Source organism: Haliotis rubra, unplaced genomic scaffold (genome assembly GCF_003918875.1).
Source record: "Haliotis rubra isolate DU_JTF1 unplaced genomic scaffold, ASM391887v1 Scf72, whole genome shotgun sequence".
Lineage (NCBI taxonomy): Eukaryota > Metazoa > Mollusca > Gastropoda > Lepetellida > Haliotidae > Haliotis > Haliotis rubra.
Window position 1 is genome coordinate 2,141,722 of NW_025767435.1, and position 20,768 is coordinate 2,162,489.

Sequence of the window (20,768 nt, forward strand, 5' to 3'; positions counted from 1 at the left end):
GCCTTGAAGATCGAGTTTGAACTAGTGGTGGTCCGATTAATTGAAATAATCGAAGATTGGTCGTAGTGACTAAACGACCAAGCAATCGATCATAATTTCTCATAATCGAACACAAACAATTCTGGAACACTTGTTTTCATTAACAATATTTTTCACATGGTTGGTTTTGTCTGTTACATTTCGTAAGCACTGCAAGCTCGTTTCAAGTCATGATTGAATTTATCTTAAAGATTCCAAGAAATTTATGTTCCCAACATACTAGTCATCCTTTAAAGATGTGAAATTTTGCCAAAAACCCTAAAAGAACTACATGTTTTTTTCCTTATTTTTATGTGCATTAACAAATTTCATAAATGACGCTAACCAATTATTTTCGATGATTGATCGGTAGTAATGAACCAATCATCAATTATGAGATTTGAACCAATTCCCAACACTAGTTTGAACTGACCTTCAGTAATCCAGTGACTGACATCATGAGCATCAATCTACGGAATCTGGATATGATGACATTTATGAACCAGCAAGTCTGACCACCTAATTCCTTTAGTCGATTCTTACGAAAACTAAAGGCTGATGACAAATTCGAACTTGGATCTACACGTGTCGGGTTTAAATAGTATTTACATAAAATCATGTAGTCTCGCTCCATATTATATTCAGTCATTTTTCTCCCATAATGTTATGGGTGAATATATGTCAAACCTTGATTTTTGAGATAGCATCTTGTGCTTGATGGTCTTTTAGAAGTTGGAAGGTAACAAAACAACGTATGGTATGGATTTACAACTTCTTCACAAGTGGCTTCCAGTTAATGTGTATCCAATCAAGGCATATCCTTTTCGTTGTGTAAGCCCTCTGTACATACCAATCTATAATACTGCAATACCAATCTATTGCATAACAAACCATTTAATCTCTTTGAAATCTGTACATCTCAACCGAAAACATATCACCAATTCTCCTTGATCTCTGTACATCTCAATCTTAATTTTCATCTCACTAGCTTCCTGTACATACTATATATTTTGCTTGTAAGTCATATTCTGTCATTCACCCGATGAAGGGGCAAGAAGTAGCCCAGAAACGTCGTGTTGTAATGAAGACGTTGTAAATCCATATCATACGTTGTTATGATAAGATGGCATCTTCTTAACAACAATACATTGTAGACGCAACCAAGAGCTCCACGTCCAGTGTCCAAATCATTAGGTCTTCTTGAGCCAGCAGCGAGCGAGACGGAGTTTTGTAACCTGAAATGATCCTACTGTGTCCGATGCTAAACACACATTTACGGACGTGATTTAGCGGGAACACACGTAGATCGTGACGAGACTATAATCCCTGAAAATACAGCACAATATGTTCCTAATAATGTATACAACAGCAAGTGTTTACTTTTCTTGGGGTGTTCAATGACAATCTTACGTGCGTGAGCAACTAATAATTCCACGAGATAGGAAAGTGGGAAGTCACGAAGTAATTCAAGTAGACTGGATTGTAAGCGAATGTCTATTATTCATAATGTCAACAGCTGCTACCTGTATGACGACATGTTGACAGTGGCGTAGGGATACATTGTACAGCGGTCACGCACGTTCGCCCAGACGAGTCGACCAAGTGTCATTCGCCCAGACGAGTCGAGATCTACTGGTCGAAAGTAAACACTGATTGCAACATTCCATGTTTGAACAAAAGACATTCAGCAAAGGAATTATACTGATGGTTTCACATGGAGATGACGAGTCACGGAATAAATACGAAGAACAGTTCTAAAATATTTACTTAATCCAGTTATTATATTTCAAGTTAGGTTGTCTGATTTGTTTAGATAACGTAACAGTATGTCTGTTATATGACGGTAACCTGTACCCTGTTCTAAAGAGCGATCGTAGCGCTTCGACTGTGGTAAGCCTATGTTCAAGCATGGGAGTTGTCTTAGCTCTACGGTGGAGGGTCGCCGAGGTGAGCGTGGAAGATCGGGGCGCGGGCCTTAGTGGAGCCGCCTCGATGAGCAGATCTTGTTGGTAGTGGCAAATACTCAAACATTATTTACAGGGACCCCTTGTACTACGAGTGTAATAAAAGAGTGAGTGAGTTTAGTTTTACGCCGCTTTTAGCAATATTCCAGCAATATCACGACACCAGAAATGGGCTTCACACATTGTACCCATGTGGAGAATCGAACCCGGGTCTTCGGCGTGAAGAGCGAACGCTTTAACGACTGGGCTACTTCACCACCTTGTTAATAATAAAGCATGGACCAGACCATAGAGCTATGGAGTAGAATACGGTTAAGATGGTCCACTTAAAGGGACCACAAATTTTAGTTAGGTCATAATACACATTTCGACTAAAATATACAGCAATTGGACGCGACAAGAAAACCAAAACAATTCGTTATATCCATCTGTTCGTCATAAGAGTAGTCGGTTTAGACGTAGTTCACTAAAATATGTTGCGAAATCTCTGGCTCTCGAGATACGCCGGAGCCCATTCAAAAGATCATTGGGTCTGCTCCTTCAACTCGCCCTTTTGACGTGGGAACATATCAACCAGAAAATGGGAATGTCCCTGTTTATATCCAGCACCGCCCCAGTGCTGTTCCCTAATACAAAACCCGTGAAGGACCGGGTTAGAATATTGATCTTCAGTAACCCATGCTTGTCGTTAGAGGAGTCTCAGTGGACGGGGTGGTCAGACTCACTGTCGTTCCAGGTGTATGTGTCACGATATCCCAGCTGCGTCTCCTTCCTGGTGTATGTGTCACGATATCCCAGCTGCGTCTCCTTCCTGGTGTATGTGTCACGATATCCCAGCTGCGTCTCCTTCCTGGTGTATGTGTCACGATATCCCAGCTGCGTCTCCTTCCTGGTGTATGTGTCACGATATCCCAGCTGCGTCTCCTTCCTGGTGTATGTGTCACGATATCCCAGCTGCGTCTCCTTCCAGGTGTATGTGTCACGATATCCCAGCTGCGTCTCCTTCCTGGTGTATGTGTCACGATATCCCAGCTGCGTCTCCTTCCAGGTGTATGTGTCACGATATCCCAGCTGCGTCTCCTTCCTGGTGTATGTGTCACGATATCCCAGCTGCGTCTCCTTCCTGGTGTATGTGTCACGATATCCCAGCTGCGTCTCCTTCCTGGTGTATGTGTCACGATATCCCAGCTGCGTCTCCTTCCTGGTGTATGTGTCACGATATCCCAGCTGCGTCTCCTTCCTGGTGTATGTGTCACGATATCCCAGCTGCGTCTCCTTCCTGGTGTATGTGTCACGATATCCCAGCTGCGTGTCCTTCCTGGTCCAATGCTTGTCGTAAAAGGCGACTAACGGGGTCAGGTGGTCAGGCTCGCTGACTTGGTTGACACTTGTCATCGTATCCCAATTGCATAGTTTAATGTTCATACTGTTGATCACTGGATTGTGTGGTCCAGACATATTTACAGACTGCCACCATATACCCGGCGGCGTTAAACAACAACAAACTAACAAACCACCCTTCCTGGTCCAGACTCCCTTATTTACATATGGACTGACTATTGCCGAGTGTGTCATTAAACAACAACAAACTAACAAACCAACCTTCCTGGTCCAGACTCCCTTATTTACATATGGACTGACTATTGCCGAGTGTGTCATTAAACAACAACAAACTAACAAACCAACCTTCCTGGTCCAGACTCCCTTATTTACATATGGACTGACTATTGCCGAGTGTGTCATTAAACAACAACAAACTAACAAACCAACCTTCCTGGTCCAGACTCCCTTATTTACATATGGACTGACTATTGCCGAGTGTGTCATTAAACAACAACAAACTAACAAACCAACCTTCCTGGTCCAGTCTCCCTTATTTACATATGGACTGACTATTGCCGAGTGTGTCATTAAACAACAACAAACTAACAAACCAACCTTCCTGGTCCAGACTCCCTATTTACATATGGACTGACTATTGCCGAGTGTGTCATTAAACAACAACAAACTAACAAACCAACCTTCCTGGTCCAGACTCCCTTATTTACATATGGACTGACTATTGCCGAGTGTGTCATTAAACAACAACAAACTAACAAACCAACCTTCCTGGTCCAGACTCCCTTATTTACATATGGACTGACTATTGCCGAGTGTGTCATTAAACAAAACAACAAACTAACAAACCAACCTTCCTGGTCCAGACTCCCTTATTTACATATGGACTGACTATTGCCGAGTGTGTCATTAAACAACAACAAACTAACAAACCAACCTTCCTGGTCCAGACTCCCTTATTTACATATGGACTGACTATTGCCGAGTGTGTCATTAAACAACAACAAACTAACAAACCAACCTTCCTGGTCCAGACTCCTTTATTTACATATGGACTGACTATTGCCGAGTGTGTCATTAAACAACAACAAACTAACAAACCAACCTTCCTGGTCCAGACTCCCTTATTTACATATGGACTGACTATTGCCGAGTGTGTCATTAAAACAACAACAAACTAACAAACCAACCTTCCTGGTCCAGACTCCCTTATTTACATATGGACTGACTATTGCCGAGTGTGTCATTAAACAACAACAAACTAACAAACCAACCTTCCTGGTCCAGACTCCCTTATTTACATATGGACTGACTATTGCCGAGTGTGTCATTAAACAACAACAAACTAACAAACCAACCTTCCTGGTCCAGACTCCCTTATTTACATATGGACTGACTATTGCCGAGTGTGTCATTAAACAACAACAAAAACTAACAAACCAACCTTCCTGGTCCAGACTCCCTTATTTACATATGGACTGACTATTGCCGAGTGTGTCATTAAACAACAACAAACTAACAAACCAACCTTCCTGGTCCAGACACCCTTATTTACATATGGACTGACTATTGCCGAGTGTGTCATTAAACAACAACAAACTAACAACCCAACCTTCCTGGTCCAGACACCCTTATTTACATATGGACTGACTATTGCCGAGTGTGTCATTAAACAACAACAAACTAACAAACCAACCTTCCTGGTCCAGACACCCTTATTTACATATGGACTGACTATTGCCGAGTGTGTCATTAAACAACAACAAACTAACAACCCAACCTTCCTGGTCCAGACACCCTTATTTACATATGGACTGACTATTGCCGAGTGTGTCATTAAACAACAACAAACTAACAACCCAACCTTCCTGGTCCAGACACCCTTATTTACATATGGACTGACTATTGCCGAGTGTGTCATTAAACAACAACAAACTAACAAACCAACCTTCCTGGTCCAGACACCCTTATTTACATATGGACTGACTATTGCCGAGTGTGTCATTAAACAACAACAAACTAACAAACCAACCTTCCTGGTCCAGACTCCCTTATTTACATATGGACTGACTATTGCCGAGTGTGTCATTAAACAACAACAAACTAACAAAAACCAACCTTCCTGGTCCAGACTCCCTTATTTACATATGGACTGACTATTGCCGAGTGTGTCATTAAACAACAACAAACTAACAACCCAACCTTCCTGGTCCAGACACCCTTATTTACATATGGACTGACTATTGCCGAGTGTGTCATTAAACAACAACAAACTAACAACCCAACCTTCCTGGTCCAGACACCCTTATTTACATATGGACTGACTATTGCCGAGTGTGTCATTAAACAACAACAAACTAACAACCCAACCTTCCTGGTCCAGACACCCTTATTTACATATGGACTGACTATTGCCGAGTGTGTCATTAAACAACAACAAACTAACAACCCAACCTTCCTGGTCCAGACTCCCTTATTTACATATGGACTGACTATTGCCGAGTGTGTCATTAAACAACAACAAACTAACAAACCAACCTTCCTGGTCCAGACTCCCTTATTTACATATGGACTGACTATTGCCGAGTGTGTCATTAAACAACAACAAACTAACAACCCAACCTTCCTGGTCCAGACTCCCTTATTTACATATGGACTGACTATTGCCGAGTGTGTCATTAAACAACAACAAACTAACAAACCAACCTTCCTGGTCCAGACTCCCTTATTTACATATGGACTGACTATTGCCGAGTGTGTCATCAAACAACAACAAACTAACAAACCACCCTTCCTGGTCCAGACTCCCTTATTTACATATGGACCGACTATTGCCGAGTGTGTCATTAAACAACAACAATTGCCGACAACAGGAGCTGTTTACTGGATCTGAAATACACTGTGACAAAAGTGAAACGCTCGAAGTCCTCATTTCTTATATTTGTACACAGAATTGTTGAAATGCAGATCCATTAAGGTTTGTATACTACCCATCAAAAGTTTAGACTCACTTAAAGCACTAACTATATGTTATGATGAGGTTACATCGAAGATGAATGTCTCAACTAACTTGGGGGAACCAACTGCAAACCTTATGCAGATGAAGTGCACGAGGATCAATCATCAGATTGCTGAAAAGCATGTGCAAATATCGTGCATGTGAACAACTGCGTTTTGGTGTAAAGTTTTGTTAAGAATTCACGAATGTTCACTGTGTTTCATCATTTATTGAACTCATGACAATAATCCTTCCAACGTTACGAATTTGTTTTACAATACATCAGTTCATGTGTAAACAGTACCTTTAAACAGTATGGAATATTTTGCAAAATCTAGTTTAGAACAGTTGACTGAAGTACGTGGCTATATTTACACTAGTGACTCTAACCATTTGATGGGTAGTATATTATAGGCCATGATATTATAGGCCACTGTCGAGCGATGACCTTTAATAATTATGCACACTTATCCGTTTCGTTCAAGCTTCTGTGCTTCAGAATAAACAGTAACGCGGCGCCCATCTAAAAGAAAAGAGGATGCACAATACCCAGTGTCACTCGTGGGTACCATGGCAACACGTGACAACACTGCACTATTCACTCACTAAACGGCATCATCAAACGTATGTTTGGATCGCTGGATTATTCGTCAAAATGCGGATAAGTATTACCCTCTTGAAAACGATGACATTGATACAGATAATAAATTAAAAACTAAAAGAAGATTCATATATTCGTTATTACTATGATTATTTAAAGAACTAAAAAGACTCGATTACCTGCCGAAACAGATTCATTTACAGTTGCAGATCAAGAAATATCAGACAGTTTGACCTGCCGGATTAGACTGGATGACATTTGGATGTATTGGATATTATGCGTACAGGTGGCGGCTGTATTGTCCCTGACATTTTAGGTGTCAACAGGTAGCTTACCTGAGCGCTTAAATTACAGGTAAAACATGTGTATTGAGAGGTCACTCAGTTCAAATTAGTCTACATACATGGGAATGTGGACTTATCGCCATGTGGATTGTCGGAATGTTATTGGTTTGTCAGGCCTCAGGAATGACAAGGACTGTTTTGCCACCTGCAGGTAAACTAGGTTTTAAACTTTATCCATCAGGTTACGTGATGAGATGGATGTTGCACTGAGTCGCTTCACTAACTTAAAGTGTCTTGATAACACTGTATAATCGCAGCCATTGTATAATCACCTACCTTATCTTCTGAAGAGTTTTCAATACTCAGTTCGTTTTGCATATCTTAGTCTAAAATATAACACAACGATGACAAAATCCACACTAAAAGTTTTGAAGACCGAGTCTGTTTTGAATAAATAAGTCTAAATATATCACATCAATGACAAAAATCACCCAGATTTTAGAACGAGTTTATTTGAATACTTAAGTGTATTATGCAGCATCAAGTCATAGGAAGAGTTCAGCAGAGTGAGTTTGTCTTGAATACATTAGTGTTAATATACCAAACCTATGAGAAATATAAAGACCGAGTTTCTTTTGAACACTTGTCAATATATATACTATTCACAGTTTGCTAAGGATTCACAAAAAATCGCAACTTTACTTAAACGGTGATTTATAATTTGAAATTGTGGCCATTTGAAACTGGATAAATAACGATATGGTAACACATCTTCAGGAAAACAGCCACTTTAAGCTGACCGTATGACTAGATACATGAGTAACCATAAAAATGGGTTTCATGGCACCAATCGACCATTTTGCAAATCAAGGAACGAGTCATTGACAAGTATACAACAGAGTGGCAATGGGCAATAGCAGGTATGGGATCCACAAGATGCAATGACATACTGAAACCTAGGCTCCATGCTTACAATAAGCTTAGATATTTAAACCAAATTTGGCCCCCACATCACAGTTTTCTGTTGAATCAATGATTTGATCTTTAGCAAATTGTGAATAGTATATCACATTAATATAAAAAACGAAGATTTTGGTAGACCTAATCCGTTTTAAACACTTAGCTCTAAATACACCTTATGGATGACAGACGAGATAGGACGGTATTGAATATCCAGTGACACTGTCTGTATTAATGCGACAACCTTTTGGCTGGAGAAATTATGTAGATTTAATGCTTCTAAAGACAATTCTTGAATCACACCACTTGTGTCAGAAGTAGAGTCATGTATAAATAAAGTGAAGCACGCCTGATATGTCCTCCTCTTGGCACTACCAGCTGACACGTGCCAACCAACAACCATAATCAAAACGAATCTGAGGTTTGAACTGATCAGCGGATCCTGGCATGACAAAGGGATATCACTCTTTATGTTTTTGTGGTTGTGTACATGTCTGATACAGTTTCTTAGGTACGCTCACCAGGTCAATGAAGTGTTTGAAGGGCGTTTTCTGGGTTGTCATTTTTTTGTTTTGAATGCGATTTGCAAACCTTGTAATTTATGACAGTATTTGCGAGCATATATGACAAAGTTAGGTTTAATTTCCGACGACTCTATTGTTATGATAACATTGTGTTTGATGAATTCCTGGTGTTGCTGGGTTTCCTTAGCCACTGAGTGACACACACGATGACGTTACCTGTGAGGTGTTGCATTACCTGTCCGCTCACTTGTCCTCGCTGACCATACACCAGTGAGAAGTGAGTGAGTGAGTTATTACTGTTTAGCAATATTCCAGCAATATCACGGCGTGGGGACACCAGAAATGGGCTTCGCACATTGTACCCATGTCGGGATTCGAACCTGGGCCTTCGGCGTGACCAGCGAACACTTTAACCATTAGGCTACCCCACGGCCCCTTCATAAAACAATAGCACAGTCCATAAATATTAAGTGCACCATATGAATCCCTAGCTCCCTTTACTTTATCCTTACCAGGTCAGCCGAACAGTACTGGATAGATACCAGCCACTACATGGACTTACAGAAAGGTGTCTTGGCAAGTAGACGTTGGGTTGACTGGGTACCGTCTTTGTTTATTCCCACACCAGTCTAATCAGGTGCCTCTCTTCGTTGGAGTTTCACCTTCAATACCCATCGTTACAAAGGAAAACGCCCATCTATTGTTTGCCAATTGAATAAGAGTGTTAGTCTCTTTCCCTATTTTTCTGTGTGCCCGGGGTAGAGGCAGTGTCGCCTGCCCTTTCCCGCCGGTGGCAACAGATCCCTGGCCTATCACGCGACATTCCTTCTCTGGGGTACCGGTGTGTTTATGAGGATGTTGCACCTATATGGATTCCAAGCACGTAGCTCGTTTTCAACGAATTCGGCGACAATGCACCTTGATGAGGACAAATGGGTTCTATGGAGGTCATGCAAGCGATGTTCGGGTCACTATTGTTTACACTGTGACACAGACCAGACAACATGGATAAGCTCACAATACTTTGACTGAGAACTGAAACTGTTTGAGGTCAACACACGACTGTCGCTCGTGTCGCGGTGTGAAGATTAAACCACGTAATAGAGTGTCGACACCGAATCCAGGCTGTAATTAAACAGGCTGTAATATATGACGTTCACAAAGGTTATGGTTATGATACAACAGTTGCTGTACAATAAAAGCAACTGTTTATGTATGGGTTGCACCATACAGAGTGGTAGAAGGCCTCGCAAGAGGAGAAGAGTTGGCAGTGCACTTTGTCTATCAACACCATCTCCTGACTTCAGACATACAGGTTGATGTCCACAAAGTTCGTTCCTCCAACGTAAAGTTTGTGACTCAGCTGGGGTTTACGCCACATTATATTATCCTTTTACAGATGAGAATAACCATCTGCAGCAAAGAGGTTTTGGTGATGCTCACATAGTCTGGCTGGTTAGGAAAGGTTTCCCAACTCTGCTGCCTTCTCTATTATCCAGAGAGATTATTGTGTTCCTGGCAACACTCATAGGTACTATTCCAATGTTACCTGATTGGTAGACACCATACCTGAGAACCGACGGAAATGAGAAATGATAGGGAGTCGGACTACTTGATGTATGCGATGCTAGTGTGACGTATCGTGAAGCGAAGTCCGTATATCTGGTTTTCCTGAATCTTGTCAATAGCAGTAGTGTACAGATAACATTACCACCGCTACTACTCACGATCAGTTCTACTACTACTTCTACTACTACTATTACTAGTAGCAGTAGTAATAATAGTAGTAGTAGTCGTAATAGTAATAGTAGTAGTCGTAATAGTAGTAGTAGTAGTAGTCGTAATAGTAGTAGTACTAGTGGTGGTGGTGGTGGTGGTTGTAGTGTTAGTAGTGGTAGTAGTAGTGTAGTAGTAGTAGTAGTAGTATCAGCAGTAATAGTAGTGGTAGTAGTAGTAGTAGTAGTAGTAGTAGTAGTAGTAGTAGTAGTAGTAGTAGTAGTAGTAGTAGTAGTAGTAGTAGTTTAAAGCTTACATACAACACACGACTTCCATGTAGCTTCATCAACATCAACCATTGTAACCATCCGATTCTATTACAAGCCTGGACACTCGGTAGCCAATCCCCACATGACTGACACAATACAGTGACTAATATGTTCATTCGCCTGGAGTCTGTTTGTGTTTAACGCCACACCCAGAACACTCAGGATGTGTGAGAGCGGCCTGAAAATAGGAAGTCAGAGACAATGTCACACGTTTAGTTTTACGCCGCACTCAGCAATATTCCAGCTATATGGCGGCGGTCTGTAAATAATCGAGTCTGGACCAGACAATCCAGTGATCAACAGCATGAGCATCGATCTGCGCAATTGGGAACCGATGACATGTGTCAACCAAGTCAGCGAGCCTGACCACCTGATCCCGTTAGTCGCCTCTTACGACAAGCATGGGACCAGGAAGGAGACACAGCTGGGATATCGTGACACATACACCAGGAAGGAGACGCAGCTGGGATATCGTGACACATACACCAGGAAGGAGACGCAGCTGGGATATCGTGACACTTACACCAGGAAGGAGACGCAGCTGGGATATCGTGACACTTACACCAGGAAGGAGACGCAGCTGGGATATCGTGACACTTACACCAGGAACGACAGTGAGCCTGACCACCCCGTCCACTGAGACTCCTCTAACGAGAAGCCTGTTTTGAGGAAGACTGGTCCTGGCCCGGACTTACACGGGAACGAATGGTTTTGCAGTTATATATACTTAGTTATTTCACAAGAGTCTGTGACGATTAGCCCAGTCAAGTCCAGAAACAATACCATCCCTATTACGTCGTAGCTGTAGTCAACGTGAGCAGCAATACCCCGACCCAAGGGGAAACAAGAAACCCTCCAAGCTGAATGTCTCAACCACCAAACAGGAGAACAGATGGATTAATTGCTAGCATAGAAAATGCACTTCAACAAATAGCGCAGAATGGCAACGAAGACTATCTCAGACAATAGATCATATCTAAGCTGTAGAAACCCACCAAGACACATCACAACCTCAAACCTGGTGAGACAGGAGCCATAGCAGACTTAAAACACGTTGAGATCATCATCATCATCATCATCGTCGTCGTCGTCGTCACCATCATCATCGTCGTCGTCGTCGTCGTCGTCGTCATCGTCGTCATCATCATCGTCGTCGTCATCATCATCACCACCACCACCATCATCATCGTCTTCTTCGTCGTCGTCGTCGTCATCATCATCATCACAGAAACCCACAGAAGGAAAGGTGCCGCTATCATGGATACGGGCGAATTCATGTAGCTAGTCAACAGATCCCTAGGGGACCCCGCCGCCTACAAAACTCGCACTCCCCTAAAAATCTCACAGCTAAATTAGAAAGAGAGTGAAAGAAGAGGTAAAGCCTCCGTGAACCCCACAGTAATAGAAAACATATATATGAATATATGTAAATGTATTCCACAAATTGAAACCTTTAAACTCGCAGCAACCCTATGGGTAACGGTTAAAATCCATAAAGATCCAGTCAAAGTCAGAATACTTGTGTGCTGCAGTGACTCAGTTTTCTTCGACATAGTCCAGCACCAACTACTAGTACCATTGGGAAAAGAAGACAGAACACTGAAAACAATGTTATATGAAAACAGTAAAGGCTCCACCCAGTCCACGCAAACCCTGGGATATGTGTGTGTGCGTACGTGCGTGTGTGTGTGTGTGCGTGTGTGTGAAATACAACTGTACCATGCAACTGTGGAGAAAAAAAATCATTGGAGAGACTTCACGTCCCACAGCTACCAGATTACGATAACACAAGACCTCTGTTAAAGGAAATCTGCCATGAAATCTGCTGTTTCGGAACATCTCATTAAACATCGTGACCACCATATTTCTTATCCACCAACCAGAATTCTCCATACCAACACCAATCATTGGACAATGAGGAAACGCCAAGAAAGCATCGAAATCCAAAGAAAGAAGCCTGCCTTCAACAGTGACCTAGACATCTACCTCCCCAGTGTATACTCCAAGTGCTGTACAGTCTGTAAGCTACATCCTGACTATACCATGCTATACTTGGAATCACTTTATCCTATCTACTTACTGATACCTCGTGTCTCATAGACCAACTGGCCGGGTGAAATATATATTTAGTTTGACCTGTCTGTATGTCCGTATGACAGTATTCTGTGTGACACGTTTATACAATATCTACTTACTTACTGTATAAAAGGCTTCAGACTGTTTTTCTTTCTTTTTTTAAATATATTTTGGTTTTTGGTTGTTGTTTTTGGTACTACACACGGCCTGTAAAGATTCATTCACATCCATTTATGAACCTAATGATACCTCGTGTCTCATAGGCCTACTGACCGGGTGGTATAATATTTTAATGTGTCCCGTTTGTATTTGTATGTTTATATTTTAATCTGTCCTGTTTGTATGTTTATATTTTAATTTGTCCTGTTTGTATGTTTATATTTTAATCTGTCCTGTTTTTATGTTTATATTTTAATGTGTCCTGTTTGTAATGTTTATATTTTAATCTGTCCTGTTTGTATGTTTAAAATTTAATCTGTCCTGTTTGTATGTTTATATTTTAATCTGTCCTGTTTTCATGTTTATATTTTAATTTGTCCTGTTTGTATTTGTATGTTTATATTTTAATTTGTCCTGTTTGTATATTTATATTTTAATTTGTCCTGTTTGTATGTTTATATTTTAATCTGTCCTGTTTGTATGTTTATATTTTAATGTGTCCTGTTTTATGTTTATATTTTAATTTGTCCTGTTTGTATTTGTATGTTTATATTTTAATTTGTCCTGTTTGTATGTTTATATTTTAATTTGTCCTGTTTGTATGTTTATATTTTAATTTGTCCTGTTTGTATGTTTATATGTATGTACACTGCGTGACACGCAAATAAAATATTTACTTACTTACTTACTATAATCATATCATCCACCGCTATGTGTTTGTTGATTGTCTAATTGCTTGTGTAGCAAGTCAGCTTTTTGGCATCACAACAACCTAATTAAAGACCCACCTGTTAATCTTAATGGCTTCTATTGTTATCTTTGTATCTTCGATGCAATGGTTAAACCAATTTTACTGTTGTCTTACCGGGAAGTAGACATTTGTTATAACAGTAAACATCATTTGATGTTGGGGGGCTGACTGTGCATGTTGTTTTAAGGGACTAACTTTCTGGGTTATACTATCATTAATAAAGTAAAATATTCTCTAAAGTCTGGTTTATGTTATGTATATCACTTCGTTGTACAATTTCTTTTATTTTCCATTTGCGAATTTAGTGTTACCCGTATGCTTATCATTACAGATTATGTCCATTGTTCTCCAAATGCAGTCAGCCTGAAAATCCCTGCGTGCCGCCCTTAAACTATTTTACTTTATGACATTTCAAATCTGGGTTATGAAACCTAAAAGCAATAGATAGTATTCAGTTATCCTTTCTAAGAAGACTACTCCCAATGAAAAAGGCCCCCTATGTTCATGCTATATTGCGAATCCGGGACAGGACTTTTATCTATCCCAGCCATAACAACGACGATTAACGTCTGGGGAAATCCTTGGAAAACGTACCAAGCTGTCATACACCTTTATTCTATTCTCTACAGAGGCTCAGTCCTCAACTCGACAACACATATAAGTGTCGTCTTGTGTACAACAAATCCTAAATCATTCGGAACTGTCCTGTGTATGGCAAACACAGAATATCATTTCTCCGACCTGGCTGAAAAGCATTATTTCACAAAAACTTAACGATATTAATCTACATCACTGGGAAGCGGATATTTCAAATGCATCAAAAGGACACACTTGCTATATGCTCATAAATAGCTTAAAAATAGAACATTATCTTTTTTTTGCATTTAACCAATAAATTCTGTTTATCTTTAAGACTTCCTGCCACTGCCTTCCAAGTGAGGGTGGGAGGCGCCATAATATTCAAGGTAGAAAACGTCATTGGTGAATGATACCAGTGTCCATTCTTTAAAGCTGAATGTGTAAAGTTTTACTCCACTTGACTCGATATGGTGAAATAAATGTCAAGCCCTCTTCCATGGTCTCTTGACACAAATTAAGTAAATAGTATTGTTATGAAATGTGGTAAATCCCTCAGCAAACCTTCCCCGCCATCGTGTGAGAATTGTTTCTGTAATGTGCATTTGTACCTCTCGTGATGAGTATAACGGCCTTTGCGAAATAACGTCCTGTTCTGTACGTTCATCCCACTTCCAAGCACTTCTTTGAGTGGCATTTTAGAAGTTAGGACTGACTGACTGAGTGAGTTTGGTTTTACGCCGCTTTTAGCAATATTCCAACAACATCACGGCGGGGGGACACCAGAAATGGGCTTCACACATTGTGCCCATGTGGGTATTCGAACCCGGGTCTTCGGCGTGACGAGCCAACGCTTTAACCATTAGGCTACCCCACCGCCCCAAGAAGTTAGGAAATACAATATTGAACAAGCTTTACGGATACCAACTTCTTATATTTCGTGAGTTATAAACGTTTTTTTTACGTTTCGCTATGAACGTCGCACTCACGAAACACTTCTTATCCATAAAGTTTGTTCAATATTTCACCTCCCAGAAATTGTTATCCATGAAAGGTGTCTTGGATTCACCGCAGTTAAGTTCCAGCTATCTCGAATGAGTCTTGCCCAGACGGACCAGTGATTGATATTATGAGCAAAACCTCTAAATTGCATGTCATCAAGCCAGACAAGCCTATCCATATATTTCATCCTTTACGTGAAACAGATTGCTGTTGACCGATTGTAACCTGGAATCCAAAAGTGGTTTCTGTAAAGGGGAGTGTTTGGTGTTGGCTCTCGGGTGACGCACGTCTACTTGAAACATACATGCTGGTAACCATGATGTACGTACTTGTGAAATGACTCAACCCAAGAACGTCCAAACTGTTAATAATGTTATGATTGGACAAACTGTCATATGAGGTTCCTTGTGTGAACATCAGCGTGTTTACATTGCAACGTCAAGTTGCGTTTTCAATGTTCAGCGCATCAAGCCCGCTGAAAACAAATAAAGCATTGAAGAAACATAATATACAGTATATTTTTTGTTGCATACTGATCACATCCGCACCTGAACATTTGAACATTTTCTTAGAAGCGGGACGAGCCTTACAGAATTTACACTAGAAATCCTGTACTTCAAAGAATTAGACAAGGAGAGCTTCTGCAAGGGGTCTTGTTTTGTTAGCAATGAGGATGTGATCGGCGTTAATTTACACGTTGTTTACACAGACACCGTTTGTCCTGAGGTTATTGACGCAGTAAACTGGTTAAGTGAAAGCATTACGCATATTCAACAGGAAGCTGGAAATGGTAGGTAGAATCCCCACAATTTCAAGAAAACAGGAAAACAACGAATGTTATTTGTCATCGTCTTGGTATGACTGTTGCAAGCATGATGTGCTCATCAGACCAAGGTGATGAATGGATGGGTGGATGGACGGTTGGGTGGATGGATGGATGGGTATATGTTGGGGTGGATGGGTGGGTGGGTGGTTGAGCGGCTGGGTGGATGGAGGATGGGTGGGTGGGTGGTCGGATGGATGCATGGATGGGTGTGTAGGTGGATGTGTGGGTGGGGATGGGGGGCTGTGGATGGGTGGATGGTGGATGGGTGGATGGTGAATGGGTGGGTGGATGGAAGCATGGATGTGTGTGTAGGTGGATGTGTGGGTGGGGGTGGGGGCTGTGGATGGGTGGATGGATGGATGGGTGGGTCGGTGTGTTGGTATGTGGACGGATGGATGGGTAGAAGAAACTAAGGGAGGAAGAATGGAAGTAAGGAAGGATGGATGATGGACATATTGCAACATAAAACACCTTTAATTACACTCACATATATCGCCTTCACCGTAACTGACTTGAACTGTTCCAGTGAATATACCTGAGTCATTAGTGAGTCAGTAAGTCAATGAGTTCAGTTTTACGCCGCTTTTAGCAATATTACAGCAATATCACGGCTGGAGACACCAGAAATGGGCTTCACACATTGTACCCATGTGGGGAATCGAATCGGAGTCTTCGGCGTGACGAGCGAACGCTTTAACCACGAGGCTACCCCATAGCCCCATTAGTGCATACTGAGCTCAGGACGAGACCTTGTGAACCTTGATGACTAGTCCACATACCAACAAAACAGCTGTCATGCGCATGACCTACATTTTTTCAACCACTTCTAAGTAAATTAATCCAGGTGCCGAGATTGTTGTGGTAATACAAACGACGTTTAACAGGTTAAGGGTGGTTGAGACCGTTATATAAAAAAACCTTTGTTCCGTGATCGTGTGGCTTCACGTCCGCTCGAGGTGTACTGGATAAGTGTTTGCAGAACTTTCTGCACGCCCAATGAGGTACAACTGGCTAAATGTCTCAAGGTTGTTCAACTCCTAACACAGCGAAAGTGACGCACTGTAGGTCATGTAATTAATGCGTCAAGAAATCATGCGAGCACGAGTACCAAAACAGAAGTGCGTCACTTGATGAATACGAGACACCCTACTTTACAGGGTCACTATCAGTACGTCCCGTTGTTGTCCAAGTCGCACATGGAGATTAGTAAGTGGTATACATATGTGAATTATATAATAGAGCAGAGGACATCCCTGCTGCTTACCATACCCTGCTCTATTTAAACAATTCACATTGACTGTAACACATACACGCACGCACGCACGCACGGACGCACGCACGGACACACACCCACACCCACACAGAGTGTCACTCTCACCGACACATTTAGTCACCAACATATACATACAGATGTAGAAGACACGCGCACACCGTGTCACTCTCTCAGAGGCATTTACTCACCAACATATACATACAGATATGGAACACACACACACACACACACACACACACACACACACACACACACACACACACACACACACACACACACACACACACACACACACACACACACACACACACACACACACACACACACACACACACACACACACACACACACACACACACACACACACACACACACACTGTCTCACTCACCGAGGCATGTAACTTTAGACCAATATGTCAGAGATTGAGTGGTACGCTGACATGTTAGACCCAGTCTTTGTCTCTCAGAGATACTGTTAAACTGGAAGAGTTAGGCAATGGGACATTATACTCAGTGTGTACCGTGTAAAAACTGTAACAACATGAGGAACTATTAACAGTTCAAGTGTATGAGTATTGCCAGAAGATGGCAAGCAGATAAACAATTGAACCTTTGATTCAGATGTCTGGGCACTAACCAGCGTGGTAACAGTTGCAATCCTGGAATCACCTGTTGAAAGGTAACTGTGCTGCATCACACAGTATGTTTCTTCACGCAACAGAAGGAAGTTGAAAAGCAGCATGGCAGTCACTGTCCTATGTAGTTGTCCTCATCTACCTCCAGCAGGTCAACGTTGATATCACTGCGAACAGAGACAGTAATTCTGGAAAATGGAAGCAAAATAATGATTTCTAATACACTGTTGGATGACGCACACATATATCAGCAAGGTGCATCCCCGGAATTGGACTTATCTCGTCCTTTTGTTAATGTCCTCAGCGGACAACATGAAATGTTAGACACCATGACAGTTCAGGTTGGATCCCAGAGTTTTAGTGAATCAATCAACAACTAACTGGGGTTACTGGACAGATGCCAGTTGTTGATTGGCGGAAGTTTGCAGGTAGGTGGAAACACATTGGAAACATTGAGTTTCCCCAGGTAAATTAAGATAGAGCATTCACAATGTAAGGTGAAACCACAAGGCATTCACAGTGAAGGATGACGTTGCTTTCACAGCGTAGGATGGTATTGCATTTACAACGTAGGCCGCTATCGCCTTAACAACGCAAGATGGTATTGCATGCATAGTGTAGGATAGTATTGCATTCACAGCGTAGGATGGTATTGCATTTACAGTGTAGGATAGTATTGCATTCACAGTGTAGGATGGTATCACATTCACAGTGTAGGATGGTATTGCATTGACAGTGCGTGATGGTATTGGACAGTGTAGACTGGTATTGCATTCACAGTGTAGGATGGTATTGCATTTACAGTGTAGGATGGTATCGCATTCACAGTGTAGGATGGTATTGCATTCACAGTGTAGGATGGTATTGCATTCACAGTGTAGGATGGTATTGCATTCACAGTGTAGGATGGTATTGCATTCACAGTGTAGGATGGTATTGCATTCACAGTGTAGGATGGTATTGCATTGCAGTGTAGGATGGTATTGCATGTGTAGGATGGTATTGCATTGTAGGATATTGCATGTAGGATGGTATTGCATAGTGTATTGGTATTTCACAGTGTAGGATGGTATTGCATTCACAGTGTAGGATGGTATTGCATTCACAGTGTAGGATGGTATTGTGTATGGTATTGCATTCATGAGGATGGTATTGCATTCACAGTGTAGGATGGTATTGCATTCACAGTGTTGGTATTGCACAGTGTAGGATGGTATTGCATTGAGTGTAGGATGGTATTGCATTCACAGTGTAGGATGGTATTGCATTCACAGTGTAGGATGGTATTGCATTCACAGTGTAGGATGGTATTGCATTCACAGTGTAGGATGGTATTGCATTCACGGTGTAGGATGGTATTGCATTCACAGTGTAGGATGGTATTGCATTCACAGTGTAGGATGGTATTGCATTCATGGTGTAGGATGGTATTGCATTCACAGTGTAGGATGGTATTGCATTCACAGTGTAGTAGGTATGGTATTGCATTCACAGTGTATGGATGGTATTGCATTCATTCAGTGTAGGATGGTATTGCATTCACAGTGTAGGATGGTATTGCATTCACAGTGTAGGATGGTATTGCATTCACAGTGTAGGATGGTATTGCATTCACAGTGTAGGATGGTATTGCATTCACAGTGTAGGATGGTATTGCATTCACAGTGTAGGATGGTATTGCATTCACAGTGTAGGATGGTATTGCATTCACAGTGTAGGATGGTATTGCATTCACAGTGTAGGATGGTATTGATTCACAGTGTAGGATGGTATTGCATTCACAGTGTAGGATGGTATTGCATTCACAGTGTAGGATGGTATTGCATTCACAGTGTAGGATGGTATTGCATTCACAGTGTAGGATGGTATTGCATTCACAGTGTAGGATGGTATTGCATTCACAGTGTAGGATGGTATTGCATTCATAGTGTAGGAACTATAGACAGTGCTACAATACATACCGCACTGATATGATCATTAACAGGTTTATTTTTGGAGTGGAATAAGATATATACACCTGGAACTTAATTAAGCACCCCCTGATATATTTCATGATAGTAGAGCAACTGTTAACCATCGTTAAACATGAATGATATCTCTGTATTACAACACATCTCTAGTAGTCTAAAAAGGTGTTTCAGTTCCTTTGCACTCGTCACAACGCATCCCTTGTGCACGTGAAGCATACAACCCACACTTTTCCAAAAATTCAGTTTCTCTGATATGCAATTTATGGGTATAAAAGCAGACAAATTTGTAACTGTCTCCATTAATAAATACTGAAATGGCGAGGAGATGACTTTCTGAAGCCCTCAGGTGGCAAATTGTAGGCATACATGCAACAGGCATGTCCTTCAAAGCTATTGGACGACAACTGGGCTTCAGTCACTCGGTCATCAGCCGACTTGTCCGAAACATCAGATGACAGGAGATGTGAGAGATCGTTCAAGGCCTGACAACCCAGGAAGACAACGGCCCGTGATGATCGCAGCCTGGCACGTCTGGTAAGGCGAGAACCCTTGCTACAAGTTCGGGTTTGAAGCGCCTGTGGTTACCCTACAGACAATTATCCACCAGAACCGTCAGAAATCGCCTGAGGGCACTTGGTATGAGGTTCAGAAGAGTCATCAAACGTCCTGCTCTGTCTGATCTCCTTAGAGACGACGTCTGGAGTGGTGTATGGCCCGTCGGCAGTGGAACCTGAGGACATGGAGGAGGGTCCACTGGTCAGATGAGAG